At 34.2% G+C, this 21,740-nt stretch overlaps 1 protein-coding gene across 2 annotated transcripts in view; it reads right to left on the reverse strand.

Moving 5' to 3' along the window:
- Positions 1-21,447, reverse strand: part of LOC118262926 (neuroligin-4, Y-linked) — an 88,060-nt gene extending 66,613 nt beyond the window's left edge. For both annotated transcript variants that reach the window (XM_035574612.2, XM_035574611.2), the window contains exon 1: positions 21,171-21,447. The gene's annotated coding sequence lies outside the window, so the exon portion shown is untranslated. The remainder of the gene's footprint in view (positions 1-21,170) is intronic.
- Between the last annotated feature and the right edge of the window lie 293 nt (positions 21,448-21,740).

A 21,740-nucleotide genomic window follows, 5' to 3' on the forward strand; every position in this document is an offset into this window, starting at 1 on the left:
AGATAGGTGTTAAGACTTAGGGGACAATTGTAGCGGTATGCTTTTAATATTTATATGTGGTGAAAATCACAACCACGAGGTCAACTCTCAAATACTTGCCAGATTAAACAAATAAAGGAAAATTTAAAATCATTAGTGACACACTAAATTAGAACTAAAAGAAACTTCTTCTGAAATAAAATACCCAGAAATATACTAACATGATTTCAATATAAAACTAAGGACAAAATAGTTACCCTTTTGTTATCGTCCAAAGTTATTCGACGTTGTTTGTTCAGAAGCTTATTACTTAAACTTGTAATCCAATCATACGCGTTTTGCATAAAGACCAGAATATAATAGTTAAAATATATGCAACGTCATGCTTTTTATCCCCGAAGGAGTAGGCAGAAGTGCATTTCCTCATTTCGGCACTTAATGTCACTCACACCACTTTTATGTTATAAGTCCCATGTAAAGGGGGTGTGCCTTTAGTTCATTCAGATTATAATTAAGTTTGTTTAATACTGTTCTCATTGTATCTTACTCTATCAGCTATATTTCTATTTATATAACCAAAGTAATATTTTCATTACATAAGTGCAAAACTATAAGTAAAATCTAAGCTAAATAAATCGCCCAGTTATAGAAATTCTTATTCCTCCTTCTATTCTAATCGTCTACGACTTTCTATAGAAGGAGACTCATATAGGAAGCCGAAATAAAGGAACGTTTAGTACCCCGAACAAAGAACATTTTTTCACTTCATCCACATTCACCAATCCTTCTATATTGATCTAATACACCTATTTGTGCTATTTTTGATCGATATAGTAAAAAAAGGCCTTCAACAAACAAGCCAATATTAATCGACCAATACTGTCACTTGCCGTCGCATATCCTACTACTTATTCTGTGTATGGAAACTAGATGAGTAACATCATCATCGAAGAGTTACATAAATAAGCTGTACGTCTTATTTATTTAATATGTCTCACAATAATCATTGTATAGGTAGCACAATATCAACCTGGTTCATTCATTGTCTGTACTGATATTTTTTTTTTTAAATAAATTTTGCCCCCACTCTAGAATTTTCTCCTGTGTCGTGAGTGCGTTTACAAATATACATATTATGATACAATCTGTGGATTACACAAAGAATTATTGTTCCGTGTGGGAATCCAACCCGCGTCACGTTGCACGCCAGCCACCGCACCTACTATGGAGTCACAACAGTTTCATTATAGGAGAAACATTTACAATAAACCGGTTCTGCACGATAAATCAATTCTATGGGATTTATTTATGACCATTAGATAAAAAAAGTAAGAAGAAACTGCCATACTTTTTCTGCGATATGTAAATAAGTGTGTGATAAAATTGGGAACAAAGGAATATGGGATCAGATGTGCAAAACTTGGTAAAACCTTTGTGAAATAAATTCATAACATCACGCCTTTTGTTCCCCGGAGGAATGTAACCAGGTATATCCATAGTATCATTGGCCTATTGCGGTATAAGTTAGGTAAAGTATTATTAGGATTTCCGACTTTCAAACTTACAAAAACAGGGGCTAGAGAATATTCTAACTAAAAACAAAAACTAAAAATAGTTAGTCTGTAAAAATAACAGTTGTTAATTGTAATTTACTTAGTAGGTATTAGGACTACCCGTGCGAGAGAGAGCCATCAGCCATCAAACAGAGAGAACCTGATTCAGAGCTGCGGACTACCTAGTGGGTTGACCAGGGCTCCGACTAGAAAAGCAGGAGTAGGAATGGGGTGGTTTCTAGTCAGTAAGAGTCTGACACTCCTTCAGCTCGCCTCGTATTAGGCGAGAGAAGTCATTGCATGATTTTCTCCCATAAAAAAAGTAATAGGACTCATTTTGTTAGAAAACACGACATAATAATACTTCACGAGACAAGCACTCTTGGGAATACTCCAGACCGACACAAGCATAGTTAAAGTGTTTAACATATAAACGTGACATATTTAGCTATTGAAAAGTGGATGTAATCAATATATTCTCTCATAAGCAAATGAAATACTGGTTATACTCGTAGAAATGTTTTGAAACCTATTATTAGAACTTGTGAGGGGATATTTACCATGTTTATTCACTTTTGATCTTGATTAATCAGTTAATCCGTGATCATGGCGCTTGCAACAGTGCCGAAATATCGGAAACTCACCAAAGTGAATAAACATGGTAAATATCCCGTCATAAGTTCTAATAATAGTTTTAAAACCGAACCTACGTATATCTCATTCTAGAAGTTAAAGACGGTCATACAATATTCACTCGTCATGTATAACTGAAGGAAATAGGTCGTTGCGTTCCCGTTGGAGGGAGGTTAATAACCTGTCTAGGGATTGTAATATGAAATGTTAGGATTATCCTACAACGTGTTTTTTTTAAAGCTGGTGTAGAAAATATCGGATGGAAAATATGGAGAGAATTTGATTGGATTTGTTGTTACGTGTGACCCGTTTAATTAATTAATAAATGTTTTGTGAATAATTCAATATGCAGTCGATATAGATACATTGCAGTACTGATTCGCTGTGTGAGTAAGGTTATCGGAGGCCCAATTATCCCCCTTCCTAATCCCCGATTTCCCAACAACCCTTAAATCCTAAAATAAGCGCAAAATCACTTTTAACGTCTCTGGTGTTTTGCATGTATACGGAATCATCTACTAGTTTACCGGTTTATACCATATTTTGGAAAATCGTGTACAATATTACGTCACAGTTGAATTAAAGTACAAAATTAATTAAAAATCAATACGAAACCTATCATAATATCGCTAAACAATCAACCGGTCGTCAACGAATCGGATAAATTGTTTCCATCCAATCGACGTCGTCACCGGACCGTCACAATCGGCCAATTGTTTCCCCATAATTGGGTCTCAGCGGAATTGGAAATTAGAGTTTTACAATTATCACTTTCTCTATAAATCGTGATTGCTTTTGTAAGTTTCCACTAATTGAATCTCTGATTTAGGTGGAAACTTTCTCATTACCTTAATTGGAATTGTGTTACTTCTAAGTACTGAATTGTTTTTTGATTTATTTATTCCATTGGAGGTATAAAAAGGATTGGCGGCCTTTGCTAATTTGGAATTTGCTTGCAGTAGTAGCATGGAGCCTGGAATTGTGTCCGGTATATGGCAAAAAGCTCACCCTCTTTGGAACTTATATAATGCAAATGGTGAAAAGTGGGTGCATATTGTACAGTGGCATTACGTGCCGTAATGTACAATTGTACAGCTCTGTCTGATTTAAAGGGGTGAAGATACAATACGAGTAAATCAAACTATGATTGCTTACCTGCATACTAAATAACTTGGCTTACCAATTTAAATTCATAATTACTACTAGGTGTTTACAGGTTCAAAACCTGTTAATTCTTGGTTACATCTAGATATAATTTTAACTTTAACCACTAGAACATCAAAGTAGCCAGCCGTTAATTAGCTAGCCACTAATTATAATTTTCCTTTGCAGAATCAATTAAGAGGACCAATCAAAAATTAATTTATTTTCCATTATCTTCATTGATAGTTAGAACGGCTGAAGTTATAATGTTAATCGATTTTAACCTGAAACTTAAACTGAAAGTGAATTTCAGCTTAGCCACGTAAAACTTTGATCAAACTATCGGTATTTAATCATCTGAAAATATTTAGGTTTGGTCGTTGTCCAAGATAAGGGTTAAAGAATAACTTTTATTAAAATTATCTCAACTTATTAAATTTCGGTTAATTTTAATTAAAAACTTGGTTATCTTAGTATTCCCTAAAAGACTTGTAAACGTTTTTATTCTAATAGGGTAGATGACTAATTTATGACTAATTTTTATTTTAATCCGATAAAATAGAAAAAAATACTTACGTGTCTAATATTTTTTCATTACCTAACTGACTAACTAAATAGATTTTTAAGTATTGATAGTAGGGAAGCCATCCATAGCACACATCCATAGCATGCATCCATAGCACGCATCCATAGCACGCATTCATAGCACGCATCCATAGCACACATCTATCATCAATATGGAAATATAAAAAAAACATAGTTGAAGTGAGTCCGTATTCACCAGTGCTAAGCTATGTGTACCAATGCCTATGATTGGTGGAAGCTACACACATCCACAGCAATGTAGCATAGCACATTTATGGTAGAAAAGCACCCTTAACCTCGTACATAAGGCGACAACTTCAAACAACTTATTAACGATGCGACTTGACGGACCGTTTATCAGACTTGTCAAATGTAGCTCCAAATGTCTTTTGTTTCTCGATTGAAGACCCGTTTACAAGTTCAGGCTAATCTCTCCCTTTGTAATAGTTCGTTGAACTTTGAAGATTTGATTGTTCCATTTTAATAGTGTGTGCTGAGATACGCGTGTTGATTTCCTTTGTGACACGAGCCTTAGAGGAAATGTAATTACAGTTTTCTGTGTTAGGTAATGTGACCTTGATTTATCATTATGTGGTACTACTGAAATTGAATATTTTTTAATTCTATTTTTATTAGTTCTCTACAGACTCTTGGTCCGTGCCCTTGTCATATTTTTTTTTTACAATAAGTCTAATTAATATTTATAATACTTATGTTAGACGCTACACATGAAAAGGACGTTTGATATATTTGTATTATTTTCTTCGCTTAGACATTATCATGCTTCATATAAGTATGTAACGTTCATATGTGCAAAGAAAAATAACGAAGAACGTCCTAGGCTTTATTTCCTTGAATTTTAACCCAAGCTCACATAGGCCCATTTCGCACATACCATGATCATAAATATTTATAAAACGAAACCAATATCGGACACTACCGTGTAACATAAACAAAGCCTTTATTACATTAAAATCATTTATGAACGGCCATACCCATTACCATTATCCGAAGCTAAAATCATTTTATAAAGGCAATTAAATGTTGAAATATGTAAACGAGCCATACACTTATATTCTCCCTCTGTATCACGTTTCGGTTCGAACCAAGGGTCAAATAATACATACATACATATCGTCACGCCTTTAATCCCCGAAGGGGTAGACAGAGGTGCACATTATGACACGTAATGCCACTGTGTGCACCCACTTTTCACAAGTTATATTGTAAGTCCCATGTAATAGTTGGTGAGCCTATTGCCATATACCGGGCATATTTTCAGACTCTGTGCTATCACTTAGAAATTTTCGAAAAATCGAAAAATAGTCCAGTAGTACTTCGTCCGACCCGGGAATCGAACCCGAGACCCCTTGACCCCGGGAACGAGGCAGTCAAATGAAAGTTACACAAATCCAGTACAAAATTCATTATGGCGGAATGGAAAGAGATTAGATTCCCAATAAAAAGGATTATCTTTAATTGTGTATGGATTTTCATTTCGGAATTTAATTTGGTAAACGTTTCGGGGCTGCATTCGAGAGGTTATGTTTGTTTTGTTAATTCGTTTGGTCTGTGAACTGTGTAAGGCTATGTTTATTTGCAAAAAGGTTTTGCTCATGGGATAAGCCGGTAAACGAGTAGAGGGAGCACCTGATGGTAAGCAATCGGCGTAGTCTATGGACACCAGAGGCTACGAATTCGAGGATTGTTGGGGATTAGGGGTTTCGGGAGATTGGGGAGGGGGTAATTGAATCTCCAGTAACCTTACTCATACGACGAAAACCACAATGCTTGCGTTGTTTCAGGTCAGTTTTCTGTAAGGCCGAAGAATCACTCTGGTTGAACTGGCCCATCCGTATCGAAGCATTGCTCTTACATACTTACAATTTGTTTTATTTGTTAGAAATAAATGTTACGTTAGCTATTTTTATTTAGTTGTTTGGTATCGTCAGAGTTAAATACATTACCACTGATCTTAATCTTCCCCTGTACACACATTATAAGAGCCGATTACGATCGAAACAGAAGCGATCAGACTGTAGCGTCTTCTCATAAACCAAAATTAGATAGATAAAACGTATAGAGGTGACAAAGAAACTCAGTTTAGCATTTATAATATCGCAGATAGACTTTCCAAAGAAACAAAATTACAAATCCCCAACTTACACAAAACGTTGGTAAATGTAAAATTAGCAAATTTCAAGCTGACACCTTCTTACGTATATTTGAAGGTATTGGAAGGTGACCGCGGGGGTGTGAGCACGTGTTTCGTACGTGACGGTCGCAGTGGGTATGTGAGGTCGTCTGTTAGAACTTATATGTGAAACGGTGACTCCCATGTTGAATTGAAAAGTGGATAGTAAGAGGTGAATGGATAGATATTTTATTTTCAGTTTGAATAGAAGAATATAGTGGAATAGAATATTGTTGTCATTGTTTTATACTCATTACAAAATAAAGAAAAAGAAACACAAAGATGGTTTTTCAATAAAAATAAAAGCTACGTGATAATGGCAGAGTAGAATATATTAGTCTTGATTCTCTTTTTTATTTGACAAAAACCAAGCAATGCCTTTTAAGCTTCGTAGTTATTGCAAATCCTCCTAAATTTAAAAAGGCCACAAATATAGTCTAGTAAAGAACTGTTACATGCTATTAATAACGACAATATTTCAAATATACCCATAAAAACCTTTTTTAAAACTTAGTTAACAATATTTTTTTCTTACTAAGCTCTAAAGTGTAAAATTAGATTTTATTTCGAAAATTCAAATCAGCATATTAATTCAAGACAGATTTACTCAATTTTCCGATTGAAAGATTCAAGTAATAAATAGACCGCGCAGATTTGTGTCTATTCCTACAAGCAATAAATTCGCTGCCAATTCCAGATAAAAACGTCTTATCTTATTACCTTCAAACTAATATCGTAACTAAGGAAACTTATATAGAAGTAGAGTGACCTAAATAAAACAAATAATGAGATAAAGTTTCTTTCTGTAGCTGTAGTTAGACATTTTTGTTATTCTCAAAAGATATAAAAGTAAGTATATACCTGAAATAAGTGCAAGCTTTACTTTCTTTTATGTTATAAGTCGGCAAATGAGGCGACGGATCACCTGATGGTAAGCAATCACCGCGGCCCATGGAAGTCCGAAATATTAGACGCCTTACAAGTGCGTTGCCGCCCTTTTGGGGTTTTAATATTTCACGCAGCGACATGTATTTTGATTCCCGAAAAATTAGGCAGAGGTACAATTTATAGAAATTGTAATGCAGTTAAATTAATTTACAATAAACTTATTTAAATTTTGCCAGAACTAAAAATGTCAATGTCGGAAAATTTTATTATATCATTGAATCCTCATTTTTTTAGTGTTTCTGCCAGAACGGCGAAGCGAAAATGTTGCCGAAGATGGAGCACACAGACTTAGATCATAGTCGTAATGTTACACTTATAATCATTAAAAGGACACAACAGTCAGTGAATCGGAATAAATAAAACTCAAACATCACATATTTTATTTAGAGAACTCAGAGTCAAAGTCTTTTACTTAATTTTCAGACGAGAATCATAGTGACCTTGCCAATTATAAGTTAACCTTTAGCTACTGACGTGGTTTTTTTGTCACACTAGTACCGACATAGGGCCTGAGAGGCCGCATAAATAACACTGAGTTTTGTAAAAAATATGTATAAAAATACATCAAATTATAGGTCAAACTGTTAATTTGGGATTTTTAAATGAAAGAAATGACATTTTTAATAATCATTTTAAAAGACTTTGAAATTATAACATTTTCAATCTTTGGTCCCATTTTTTACTAAAAAATTACTGGCCTACAAAAAAATATCTAAAATAACAATATATTACTTCTTAGGAACCGTAAATTATATTTTTCCTAAATTTATGGGTTATTAGATACATAAAAAAAACAAAAAGTATTTGGTATTCCAGAAATAAAAAAAATGTCCAATATCAAAGTTACTCACAATCAGGACACGCTTGTTTGTCCTGTAAACAAACATGTTTCTTGCATGAGTAACATTGATATGTGGATTTTTTATTTCGTTAAGGTGGACGAAAAAAAATAAGAAAAGTATGTGCATCTTGCACATACTTTTCTTATTTTTTCTTCGATCGCCTCATATTGAACTAAATCTGGCATATCTGAACCGAGTATTCTATTTATATGAATTTATATGAAAACGAGGTCTTTTGGAATAGTGTTGTATGTATGTAGGTAAACTAGGTTTACCCCTCGATGTCCCAGGTACATCCATTATTCTTATTAGCTGTTTGATTTCTGAAATTAAGCACTTTATTTCAATCATAGCTCAAACAAAAAACTAACGTTAGTACCGACGTTGGGCCTGAGAGGCCGCGTCGTTATTTTAAATCGACATAACTTACAAAAACAGTATTCGCCGGTACTTCTACCACACTCTACGACGTCGGTGCAACTAAACTCGCAGCTACTGATGAGCACGGGTCTCTTCTGCGCTGGGAAGGGGTAAAACTAACAACTTGTCCATCCGCCACGGCCTCACAGGCCCCACGTCGGTACTTAAAGGTTAAAAGAGAAGTGGAAAGTTCCGAGCTTATATTATTGTAAACAGATCAACAGGAAAATGTTTGTTTATTAGTTCAGAGCGAAAGAAGGATAGTTCTTGATGTGGAAGTCGTTTGATAGCATTATGTAAGTAGAAAATATATTAAAATACATTCGAATGTTTTAATATAATGAACATCCTCATTGGTTCAGTTATCACAAGTGCGAGTACCAAGCGACAGTCTCGTGGAGTTGGATATTGGTCAGAAAAGGTTTTTTCGGTAGTTCAAATACTGGGTAGCACAAACTCATCATTTATTATAATGGAATCATAAAACATCTACATGATTCGTAGTACGATACTGTCGCTAGTATGTATTTTATCTTATTTTTACTATCGGAAACATTATTGCTTTCTTTTACGCTAACATTTCTTTAGCAGCAGTATAACCGTAGTAAAGAAGACTAAATAAAGTTGTTCCCCAAGTAAATCAATTTGCTGAGATCCAATAGTAGAAATGTGTGCTCCCGCAGAATTAGGGACATAGATATCTGAGTTACAAGACTCGGCACTCCGGTGGCCATTGCGTACAACTTGTAAAGGACTATCTCTAGTCCAGCCTGTATAGTGTATAGTAACAGCATTGCTTGACCATTTGTCGTGTGAGAGAATGCAATCTTAGTAAATCTAGTCTGTTGTAGAAGGAACGATGATTTTGAAAAGATATCTTACCAATATTGAAGGAAGGATTAGCCACAAAAAAAGCTTTAAACAGAGAGGAGTGGAAGGATGGTAGGGAGGCCTTTGCCCTACAGTGGGACCATCATGGCTGTATTCAAATCAAATCAATCAATCATTTTATTGACATCTGGATAAAATTAAGTTTGTTTTAATCGTCGACTTGTTTGTGTAGAGATCATTAAAAACTTGTATAGGATGGTCTTCATTATGATTCCTAAGTCTAAGTAACTTGGTTTGAATTCCTACATCAAAGAACTTATAGTATGATTGAGTTGACTCTGTATATCAAAAATGTCTTTTATTTATGTCTCAGTTAGGTCAACAACTTATCACATTTCTTACCAAATACCGTGCGACGAGATTTGAAACTTGCATGATAATAAAAAAAACTACGTTATATAATTCACCCTGACATAAAACATTAATAAAAGTTCAATAACTATCAAGACAGCTTTAACACGCTTCTCAGCAGCTAATCAGAGCCAGCGTAGGAAACACACATCAATGCTTCGTACCCACTGAACTGAAAACAATGATAGACTCCTGCTACGAGCTAGAATACAAATGCAGAAACAAGCGATTTTCTTCCATATCCATTTTGATTTATGATTTAAATTCGTTTGTGTAAAATGTGGTTTATGTTGTTAAGGATTAAATTTGCGTGAAATTAATCCGTACTAGCTAGAAGCTGTTATTATTGAATTCAATGGAATATGGCTTTAATTTTTGTTATTTGTTTTGATTGATAGTGTATTAGTTTAGCGGTTTTATACCAAGAAACCGTTATATAGTTTGCAGATTAGATACGGTATTAGTATTCTATGAAATCCTTTATGAGCGATATTGTGAAAATTTCCTCGAATAGTTATTATTAATTTTCATTTAGAGTTATCTCATAATCCCTATTGATTATTAAAAGCCCGGGACAAGCCTAATGACTTCGAACTTGTATCAATTACCAAAATTTTGTTTATGGAATAGAGGGTAAATGACACCCGCAACACCAGAGGAGTCACAAGCTCGTTGCCAGACTTACACAGGGCTTCTGCCCCACATGTGATATTTTTCCTATAACAACGATGCTTTTATAATAAAAAAAAAAAATCAAACACGTATCACACATAAATATTGTAATAGTCTGACTTAATTTACCCCTCAAATATAATATACTACAAGTTTTGCACTAGCCGGACTCCAATGCACAGCACGAACTACACAGTAAACACTGTTTAGTTTATCACACTCACACACACATATGCTCTCAAACACATTCAGATACGAGTATAAATGACAGAGCATTTTTAAGAGAATATTATGTTCTGCGAGTATGTGTGGTACAGGGAAACCCACTCGGTGCAGTCCATTGCTCACGACTTATAATATGTAAGAAATGAGTTTGTAGTGGTAAGACTTGAGTGTTGTGGTAGGTGTGGAATATAATTTTTGAATATAGTTTTTCTTTTGAAAATTATGTCTTTTGTATGTATCTATAAAAAAAGATGTTAGATTTGTGTTCTCAATTTTAAATACTAAGTATTAGGGTTCGAGTACGCTACTGAAATTCGTGATTTAAAATTCAAAATTAGCATCATGCTTCATTAAATTTGGTACGTAAGTATCGTTTTAGTATAGGTCCATAAGAGTTTTTTTCCACCAGAGATGTGCTATGTAACTATGCTACGAAGATGTAATAGCTAAGCTGTGAAACTATGTGACCGTCTACTGATACTAAACTATGTAGTTGCGCGAGGAAAATGCGCAGCTGGAGTACGCTATGTTTCGATAGTAGGGAAACCATCCATAGCACGCATCCTTCCATATAAAAATAAACCGACTTCACTAAAAAAGTTAAAAATAACTTTAATTTCGGAAGTCGGTGTTTCTCGGTTTTATTTGTTTGTTACACCGACTTCCGAAATTAAAGTTATTTTTAACTTTTTTAGTGAAGTCGGTTTATTTTTTTGTAAAAAGTATTTTATTTCACACTTTTTAGTTGCGATACTGAGTATCGCAACTAAAAAAGTCGGTTAAAATTCTCTATCTCAATAACTACTTTATTTATTTGTATTGTCACAGTCACGCCCGAATTAACTTTATTGTGATTTCTTGTGAGTATAAAGTTCCATTGGCTATTTCTGGTCTTCTTCATCAGTTCCACCTCTTCAAAGGTTACTTTTTGACTGTAAATGCTTCAATTCTAGATGAATATACCAAAATCACTATATAGTTCCCTATAATATTTGAGGAGTTCCCTCGATTTCCCTAAGATCCCATCATCAGATCCTAACTTGGTGACAATGGGACCACCTCAGAACTATCTACTTTCGAACAAAAAAAGAATTTTGAAAATCCGTCGACAATTGACGGAGTATTCGATGAACAAACATACAAAAAAAAAAAAAAACATACAAACAGCCGAACATAGTACCTCCTCCTTTTTGTGAAGTCGGTAAAAAACATAGCTTAGATGAGTCCACCAGTGCTAAGCTCTTTGTACCAATGAATATGTTAGCTGAAAGCCAAACGCATTCACAGCAACGTAGCATACCACATCTCTGGTGCAAAAACACCCTAAGTCAACCACACCTTCCATTTTACCGTGAAAAAAAAAAAACACAACCAAATATAAACAATAGCTAAACGTTCTCTTTTCAAAACGTGGTCAGAATTGAAACTGTAACTAATATTTTTCACGCCACACACAATGAACCAAGCATTTTAATATTTAACCGTCAGAATTTAGTTTTTTGCGAAAGCCTGTGGAAATACGAATGTTATTTTTATATGTCTATTTTGTTTAGCAGCTTTCGGCGTTGGCTTTGCCCGCATGTGAACTCAGTCTTGTTTATGTTTGTATATTTGCTGACTTTTCTAGTATCGAAATTTATTCTCTGTTTTGTGTTCATGTCACCTCTTGCTTGCGTATGTTGTTGCGGGCTTTTGTTTTGTTAAAGAACAATGTAGTAGTATGCATTTCAATAGAATTATATGTAACTTTAATATGTATTAGTCATATAACTTGTCGGGTGTGCGAACATTGAACTAGCGGTAACTCACCGGCCGATTAGAAGCAGACCCATGCCTACAATGCGTCGCAGCCCGCGCGTGCCACAAAGAGTCATCGGACCGTCATAGATGGGGTCCAGTAGGGCTTATATCCATTTTACTTGAGCTCCACCTCGAAGAGCAAGAGCAGAAACAGGGTGGTTGTTAGTCAGTAAGAGTCTGACACTTCCTCTCGCCTCACCCTAAGTGGGAGAAATCATTGGATGATTTTCCCCTCAAAAAAGTCATATACCAACCTTTAAATTTGTATCATAACAACCCATGATTGTATAAGTTGAATTGATCGCAGATTAGAAAACAAAATAAAAAAAAAATGTTAAGTGCAGTTATATTGCTATACTAAAGTAAGGCTAATAACAAACTATATTTATGAAACCAAAAATAGGGACTATAAAACACTTCGACAAACAATAACATCAAAACAAAAGATTCCTCAAAACATAAAACTACCAACTTATCACGATCACAAGCTGCACATTGAACACATTAATAAAAAATCGACTATAAACTACACGCTTTATGGTGCAAATTTAAATAAACCGAGAACTAATAAAAGAACTATACTAAAACATTCGTTTGAATACATTATGGGGTGGTTTTATTAAAAACTAACACGTTTTACGATTCCTCAGTGAAGATTTGTTAGCGACAATAAAAAGTAAGAGTTTATGTCGTATGTTTATCTGTCTTGATTTTTCGGGTCAAATAAATTGTTACGAACGTGTGTGGAATACGGAATATATGAGATAGTTTTGTTTCTCATGATGGAAACGTTTCTTAAATGAAAGTTCTTTTTTTGTGAAGGGATTTGAGAGTGAAGCGTGGGTCGATCGTTTCGCGAGTTAAGTGATCGTCTGTCGATGTGAGGTCTCCTCGTCTGAAGATCCAAGGTCAAATTTATTCTCAGAATAAAAGATTTTGAAATAAAAATACGTAGATCGCAATGTAATTCTAACAACAATTAAAAAAAAATATCTGTTAAAATTCAAGTGTGTATATCGTCACGCCTAATCCCAGAAAGGTTAGGCAGAGGCGCATATTACTGCACGTAATGCCATTGTACAATGTACGCCTACTTGACCTTTTCACCATTTGTGTTATAAGTCATGTAATAGAGGGTAAGTTTATTGCCATATACTGAGTACAAGTTCAAACTCCTTGCTACTACTGAGAAATTTTCTAAAAGACAAAAAAACCAGTATTATTTTACCCAAACCGAGACCCCTTGCCTGGAAGTCCGACCACTCGACCAACAAGGCAGTCATATTAAAATTCCAATAAGTGCATAAAAACTTAATCAATTAATGGAAAAGCGGTAATAAAATGGAGTAAAAATAAAAAAGCTTCAATTACTTGTGACCAATAATACGAAGAAATGAACCTTAATTCGTCGACGATCATCTTGATCTTTGATTTAATCCGTATTCGTTTAATCAGAGAGCCCAATTTGAGTTACCTTTGCAAAGATTTTACTCTCATATGGAATTACGCCTTTTATTTCCAAAGTGATTGGCAGAGATGCATAAAATGGCACAAAATATATAATGTAAGACTGCACAGTTGATGCGGTGGCTTGGCAATATGCTGTAGGTGAACTTGTATGTTTGTAAATGCGCACATGACACAGGAAAGTCTCTTTTTACCAGTCATATTAGAGCCCCATGTAAATTAAGGTGTGTCTGTTGCTCTTAATCGACCATATTATACCCTAGACTATGGTATTGCGCCCGGTCTGTTACAAAATCTTTATAAACCAAATAAATCTTAATACTCCTTTACTATACCCGGGATTCAGACCTAAGGTCTTTACTAGGTAGTGGCACTTGTGACAATGCGAAAACGAGTCTTATTGATTATTAAAGCATTGTTAATTTTTATAAAAGTAAATTTCAAACTCCAATCAGATTCTCTGATTATTTTTTAAAGTTTCAAAGTGTCGAACAACAAAGAAATTCAAAATCGTTTCGTATTGAATTTTTTATTTGCTATTTGTTTTCTCGTTCCACATTGTTCGTTGCTGAGCGCGATTTGGAAACAAGCGGATTTTTCAAATTTAACACATGCAATTTTAATTTTTTATCAACGTTTTTAATAAAATTCGTCGTGTGCTCTCGTTCAGTTTTTTCAAATTTAAAATATATAGCACTATATTCGAAGCAATCATCCGCATGCTTTTAAATTATACGATCAGAATTATTTATTAAATTTTTAGCACGTTTGTTTTGTCATTGATATATTTTTAATAAAATTTATATATTTGTAAAAGCTATTAGTTACCACGTTTGATAAAATATTACTTTTCATTTTTAAGAATCATTATCTAAAGAAAACCAAACTGTATTTATTTATTATAACGTCAACGTGACGCCTATTATTCCTGAAGGGGTAGGCAGAGGTACACATTACGGCAGGTAATGTCGCTATAATTATAATCTACAGCCACTTTTCATAATTTGTGTTATAAGTCCCATGTAATAGGGGTTGAGCCTATTGCAATATACTGGGCACAATTCCACTGAGAAAATTTTAGTTAGTTACTTTGCCGGATCTGGGAATCGAACCCGAGACCTCTTGCCCGGCAGTCGCACTTGCGACCACTCGGCCAACAAAGCAGTTTACTACTGTATGATTATATATTTTACATATAACAGACAATGACTTAAATGTATAAAAAAATCTACATAAACCAATGAATATATTATCCAAATACAAACATTACCATCATTACGAGAACAGCCGCAAGAAAAAGATCTTCATATAATTTATCCCATAGTCCCTTCATCCACTTTCGAAACAAAACACTGTGCATAAAGGATGTCATCTAAATCCTTAAAAATATGAAGGATTTGGGCCGTCTCTCGCAAACGAGGAGACTACAGAGTGGGTTCGCCGGCGGAATATTAATAAAGAGGCCAGATCTTATTAATATTGATGATGTTGCCAGAACATGACAGATTATGTGTTCTTTTTGAGTTCTCAATCAGTGGACATGGGTATTTCTTCTTTTGGAAAGGTTTTATAATGAATGTGACTGTAATTTGACGTGTGAGGACGGCATAGTAGAATATATTTTTTTCCATCCGCTTTTTCACCAGAGATGTGCTATGTAGCTATGTTGCGAGGATGTAATAGCTAAGCTGTGAAACTATGTAACTGTTTCCACTGATACTAAGCTATGCTGTAGGGTGTTGTAAGAGCCAGTTAAGGCAGTACTATGAAAGCAAGCAGCAATGCTCTAATGAACTTGAACTGTTACAATTGGGATCACTGTTTCGATGGCCAAGCGTGGAGATTACGAGAAACTCTGTTATGCGAGTAATGAAGACACTGTTAATGAATAATGATTGTTAAACCAATATTTCTTCTTTAATCTCTATTTCCTCAAAATCAATGTCCAATTTAAAATAGATTTTGATTTAATTTTACTGTCCTTTCTCTTTAACACCAACTAATTTTTATTATCCATTCTCGCTTTTGGCTTGTTCCCAACTAGGCTGCGGTGGGTAAAGTCTTAACCAGATTTTGGTTTAAAGCAGCTTAAACATTTTATCAAGTGCTTGCACTAACTGAAAAAAGATAAAATTTTAAACTTATCAAGACATTTCACTTTTTTCCACTGAATAAGAATCATACCAACATTCTCAGCCAAAGAAATAGAAGATGAACTTTTCTGTGGCCCTGTTAATTTTGTATCATACTATGTTTGTATATTTAAGCCAATATTTACTCTCTACTTTAAAGAAAACAAAAATAAGCGATCCCATCTAAAATAAATTCATTATCAATAGAGGCCGAGACCAACTTGAATACGAGCAATCAATGAATACAAGTTACATTAATGTCAGTGCTCAGTACATTCACATTTAGCGTAGAATCGGTGCCAAATACTTTTTTCGTGACCCGACGCTCTAATTGCTAGACCGAGAAGATTTATGCACTCAATCGACAATTGTGTTCAGAATTTTGTACAGAATTTCGCAATGTTTTTGTTGTTTAATTCAGAGTGTTTCGGTCCTTCGAAGCGAATTTTGGTCCTCCGTTCTCTTTATTTGCGTTGTTAACAATACTCACCAATGATGCTTCGAATTTCCTTCGTCGAGGTATTCGAACAATTTCTTTTGTTTTACTGGGTTTTCACTGAGATTTGTGTTTGCTAAGTTATAATATTATTGTTTGTTTTGTTGTCTTTATGATTTTAATGTGAACGTTTTTTGAACGATCTTAATGAAAAATGCTTGCACAATACATAACTGAGTATTGGTATATATTGTGTAGGTACTGTCGTTTCCTTATCTAATAAAGAGCAAAATCAAATTATTAAATGATGATGGCACCAGTAACCATCTCAGAAAAACCGCACGACTTATGAAAATTAAGTTTTAAAGTAGTACAAAATTTAAAACAAAAGCAACATGTACGTAATATACTGATGATCGAACAAAGTTAACCGCCTCCCAATAATAGAGTATACAAGCGAAACGACGAAGCTACTAATTTTGTAGGAAATGAGGAGCACGCGTGCAGACTCAATGCGATTAAGTCTACCGAACCGTCTTAGGAAAATTTTGTTCCCAACTGTGTACACGCTCATATCGAAGTGTACAAAGCCAGTATATACTGACCCTGGAATATGTGAAACGATCATACAGAACGAGGTCTTGATAAACTGGTTTTGTATAACTCGATGTGACGTACTTGTATTGAATAGCGTGGTAACAGCAAATTTATTGGTTGTAGTTTTAAGTTGGAACTAAGTGTTTGTATGCCTTGTCTTATATGTAAAGTGGTTGTACAAGATTTGGAGTTTAATTGGAATTGGATAGTGTGAAAGTGTGAATTGGAAGCAGGCTTTTGTGGGATTCTTTACTTAAGAGAAAGTTGTTTAGGCTTTCAAGTTTGTAGAGTGCCTCGTCTACACTACAAGTCTGATGCATCAAATTGGGTCAAAGTCAAAGATTTAGATTTAGTTTTTTATTGCATGCCCAAACCACTGTATGCACTGCTCTTCCAATCAGATATACAATAAGTAATTTGAGAGATAAGAAAACCTAGGTAATCAAGGGTTAGGTAAAAAAGACATACAAAGACACTTTCGTACTTATAAGTTTAGTTAAAACTACACTATATTTTGTACTAACTATGTAACTCCACGGTTTCATGATCACAAGCTCAAGTCTCGAGCTAAAATTCCAAGTTAAATGGTCCAATCGAAACGAAGTGGTAAAAGATCTTGAAATCTACAATTTTATTAAAAAACGTAGTCTAGAAGCTGCACGAGTACATAAGCTTGTTCCTTATCAAGGAAGCAATAATATAACTGACGAAAGTATCTACAGGACAAAGTAAAGTAATTCCAGTAATGTTCTGTTCCTGTATTTGTCTTTGTATCGCAAACCTTGTTTCTTCCTAGATTGTACACAACTAATACCGACCAATAAAATACAATGAAACAAATCTTTTGTTACCTTATTCCGTATGCGCGTATCGCACACACTTTTATACTTTTTCCCTTGCGGAATAAATAAATTACGTGCGAAGAAAAACTTTGCTCCTAGCGCCCTACAAATGTGTTTGAACCTTCTAATGTAGATACAGATGTTGAAGGAAACGCAATATTCACTTTGACGTGTGAATTTAAATTTTCGTCACAATAAGTAATAACATTTGTGAGGAAAAATAAACATGTTGTCATTTGTGTTTTCGTTTTTCGGTTTTCCCTGAGGGGTGAGGCTTCGTTCGTGTGTAACGTGACGTCTTTTATACTTTCAAGAGGTAGGTAAAGACGTTTGAGATTTGGTTTTGATAATAATATACATCACATGTAAGGTTGATTATAAGTTATGCGTCACGGTAAGGTTGGTTGTTCAAATTTTCTCACTTCTCACTCACTTATAGGATGTGATATGGCAGTAGGAACACTAAGAGCCATTGGGGCAAGTTAGGTAAGCGTCTCTGTTTAAGTATATGTTAAACAGAGACTCTCTTGAAGTACAGTGGTTGGCAATTTCCTGTACTATACATTTTTAATTACAACTTCTATTAATTATCAACTAATCTTAAAATAATGACAAAGTATCACATTGTTTTCAATATTACAAGAAGTTGACAGACGAAACATCTTCAAAAAAAGTGAACACACATTTAATTAAAAAATCTAAAAGCAACCCATTATCAAAGGACTCCTACAAAAACTGTGGAAAGGGATCTCGAACATGACATAATTTAAAAACCTTTTTATATGGTCCTAAGGTCAATCGGACGCTGATGAGGATCACTTTAGTTTTGCGTTTTGTTAGCGAAAATTAGATTTGGGATTTGGGTATACGAATGGAATCGAGAATTACGTTTGGATAGGCAATCATATCGAAGTTCTAGCGGTCCAATTATAACAGTGAATTGTGAACGGTTAATTGGGATAACTTTCCGAAAAACGTTATAAAAATGATATTGTTTGGCAGTAATTGAGAAGGCGAAACCTTATTTGACCCGTGTACCAAAACGTGGATCCACGGGAGGCACGATGTATTTTCTATTGTGTCTTATATGCAAAAGGTTAAAAGGTTTTTTAAATATATTCAATAATGTCACCATATTATGATTATGTCAGTCAATCGTAATCATAATCATCATTATCAACAACAGCTTGTGACAATAGGTCTTCACTCCGCTTAAGTGTGACGATTCTAAAATGATATACCAATAGATTTTAGTTTTAGTTCAATTTCAAAAAAAAAATTGACGTCAATAGAAGATTGACTTAAATATTTACTGTTTTAATAACAAAACTAAAAAAAAAACATCTAAAGTTTACCAAAAACATAAAAGGTCTTTCTGAAGTACGTATCCCAAGATTGATGAGAAATTGTTACTGCCAAGAGGTGCTATTCAAATTTTCATTATATTTTTATGAAGGTGAAGCGAGAACTTGGTTTCATAATAACGCTTGTTTTCCCTAAAGGAATTATCTAAGGAGTATATCAAAGCATACATAGCATATTGCTGAACTAAGTCAAAAATAGTACAGAAGAATTTAAATTTTAGACGACCCAAATTTTTCGGTCAAAAACAAAATAATTATTTTCAAGCCTAAAGTAAACCTGGCAGCCTGGAGGTAACCCACAAATCTGCAATAGTAACGAGATATTTTCCACTAGCAGAGATCTCAAAAAACCTTTTCGAAAAATCCATTGTTAGAAAAATGGTCCTTTATTCGGAAAAATGCCGAAAGCAATTTTCGTTTCAACTAGTGCTAGTCTCGAATGGGTTTAAATTACTTTGAAATCGTTTCGGATGTCGCTTCCTATACGCATTTCTGACCACCAACCATTTTCTATATCTAAAGGCTGTTCTCAGAACTAATGTAGTTACGTTAACAACCAGTTTATCATGGCATCGCTTTGTATGATCATTAAGTACATTCGTCAGTCAGTTTATATTGGTTTTGCTTAGCTTAATGTTGTGTAGTCATATTTACAGTTGCCAACCGTCGATAACAGTGTTTAAACAGTAATGACGAACCGCATGTATGAACATACGAGGCTTACTTCGAGGAATTGATCACGTTACACCCTGTACACGTTTGTACTGTAAGTACATAACCATTTCAGATGAAATTGGTGGTAGTACTTAGTATCTTAATGTGTGTCTAATGCTGTTTACATATTCTGTAAAGATGGTTTCATTATAAATTTAATGATTTAATAATATTAAGAGATATACAACGTGTAACAAAATACCCATATACATCAAGAAGCGCTGATGAATACAGGTTGAATAGACCTACCGAAGTTTCAGTAATACGTTTAAAAAAATTTTTGTCCCAAATACAGAAGTGTAAATAAATAAAATACATAGAACATTAATGTAATAAAAAATATAACAAAGATAATTGAGTGATATTAGCATAGCATGATATTACGAATAGTGTCTACTTTTTTAATACTAGATTGTGACGTTTAAGATCTCTGCTCATATCCTTTAAGGTTATAGAGTTGTAAATTTAACAATTATTTTGTTGTAATGATTTATTTGTAATAATAATACAAGCTGCTCGAAAATAATAATTAAAAGACAGTGACAGTGCAGATTTATCTCTTATCTACCTCTATCGGTTATCTCTCATAAATGAACTATTTGCCGGTTTTGTAAAATCCAATAGTAATTGACGTGATAGAAGCTCAAACATATCAAACTTCGATCTCGTGTTACTAACGTAACAATTAAATCTTAGGAAATATTGTATTATAAACCTCATCAAAAGTAAACTAAGGATATCTAAAATAAAGAAAGTAATATAAATGACTAATTAAAAAACCGAATTCCAATTTCATCAGAAAAAAGCGCCTCAAAAGACCACTTGAAAATCTCCTAAATTTCGTTTCAGTGCAGGATACCCGATACTCTGTTGACCCAAATAAGATATTGTTGAGAGAAAAGTCGCGCATAAATTCTGTATTCTCCCACATTTTATTCACCGAATAATGGTAATTTATTCGTATTTTTATTTAAAGGTCCGTATTTATAAGATTATGCGTAAAGAAATTCTCCGCTCAGTTTTTCCGCAATTCCCAAACGTTGAATTCTGGCTAATGAAGTTGTAACATGAACAAAATTATGAATATCAGAATTCAAGAGCCGTGAAATTTAATTGTGAGGAAGAATTCGTTCATTATTCTCTGTACCTTCAAAGGAACTTTCTAATGAATACTGAGACACATATTTGTATCTACAATATATCATCTCTGAAGGAAAATATTTTCTTCAAAAAGTATTCATGCAATACCGTAACCCCTACCATTTCCACGTGCGAATAAAATGTGCTCCACAAAAAACCTTCGTAAATATTCTCCTGAAATAACACCGCACTTTTATGAAAAGACTTTTGATATGCAGCTGAACGTTTCAAACAATACGTACCTTTCTAAAACCATGTCGGAGTCTCACACATCCATTCAGTTGCGATCATCTCACACGAGACATCGTCACTACTATGAAAAGGCAAAAACACTTTCTAAACCTAACTTCACTTAACTAACACGATCTAAGAATTACTTATTTTAGTTCACAGAACAAAATTTACAACAGCAAGGAACTTCGTCTTTACAATATTGTTTTAAAACAAACACGGTTTCGGGTGCAGGATTAATTCTCGCGTCGCAAGACGTCCGCGCGTGAGCCCGGTCGCGAGGCGACTGACAATATTACCAAATATGAACCTAATTTTCCCTAGATCTGTGCGTGTAGGTGGGGAGCAGTTTGCGTGCAACCTTTTGTGTAAGTTCGCCTTGTTGAAAAGAGATGGCGCTGACATTAGTCTGAGAGAATATTTTATAAGGGTGTCGGTTTAATATTTTAACATTATTTGCGATTATTATGGTTATCTTTTGATGCGCGATTTAACAAGTAAATAAATAAATTGTTGAGTATTACGTGGCTTGTTGTAATTTGTTTCAATTAATATTGTAACAGATTTTAGTGGGATAGGAG

Source organism: Spodoptera frugiperda, chromosome 12, assembly GCF_023101765.2.
Source record: "Spodoptera frugiperda isolate SF20-4 chromosome 12, AGI-APGP_CSIRO_Sfru_2.0, whole genome shotgun sequence".
Lineage (NCBI taxonomy): Eukaryota > Metazoa > Arthropoda > Insecta > Lepidoptera > Noctuidae > Spodoptera > Spodoptera frugiperda.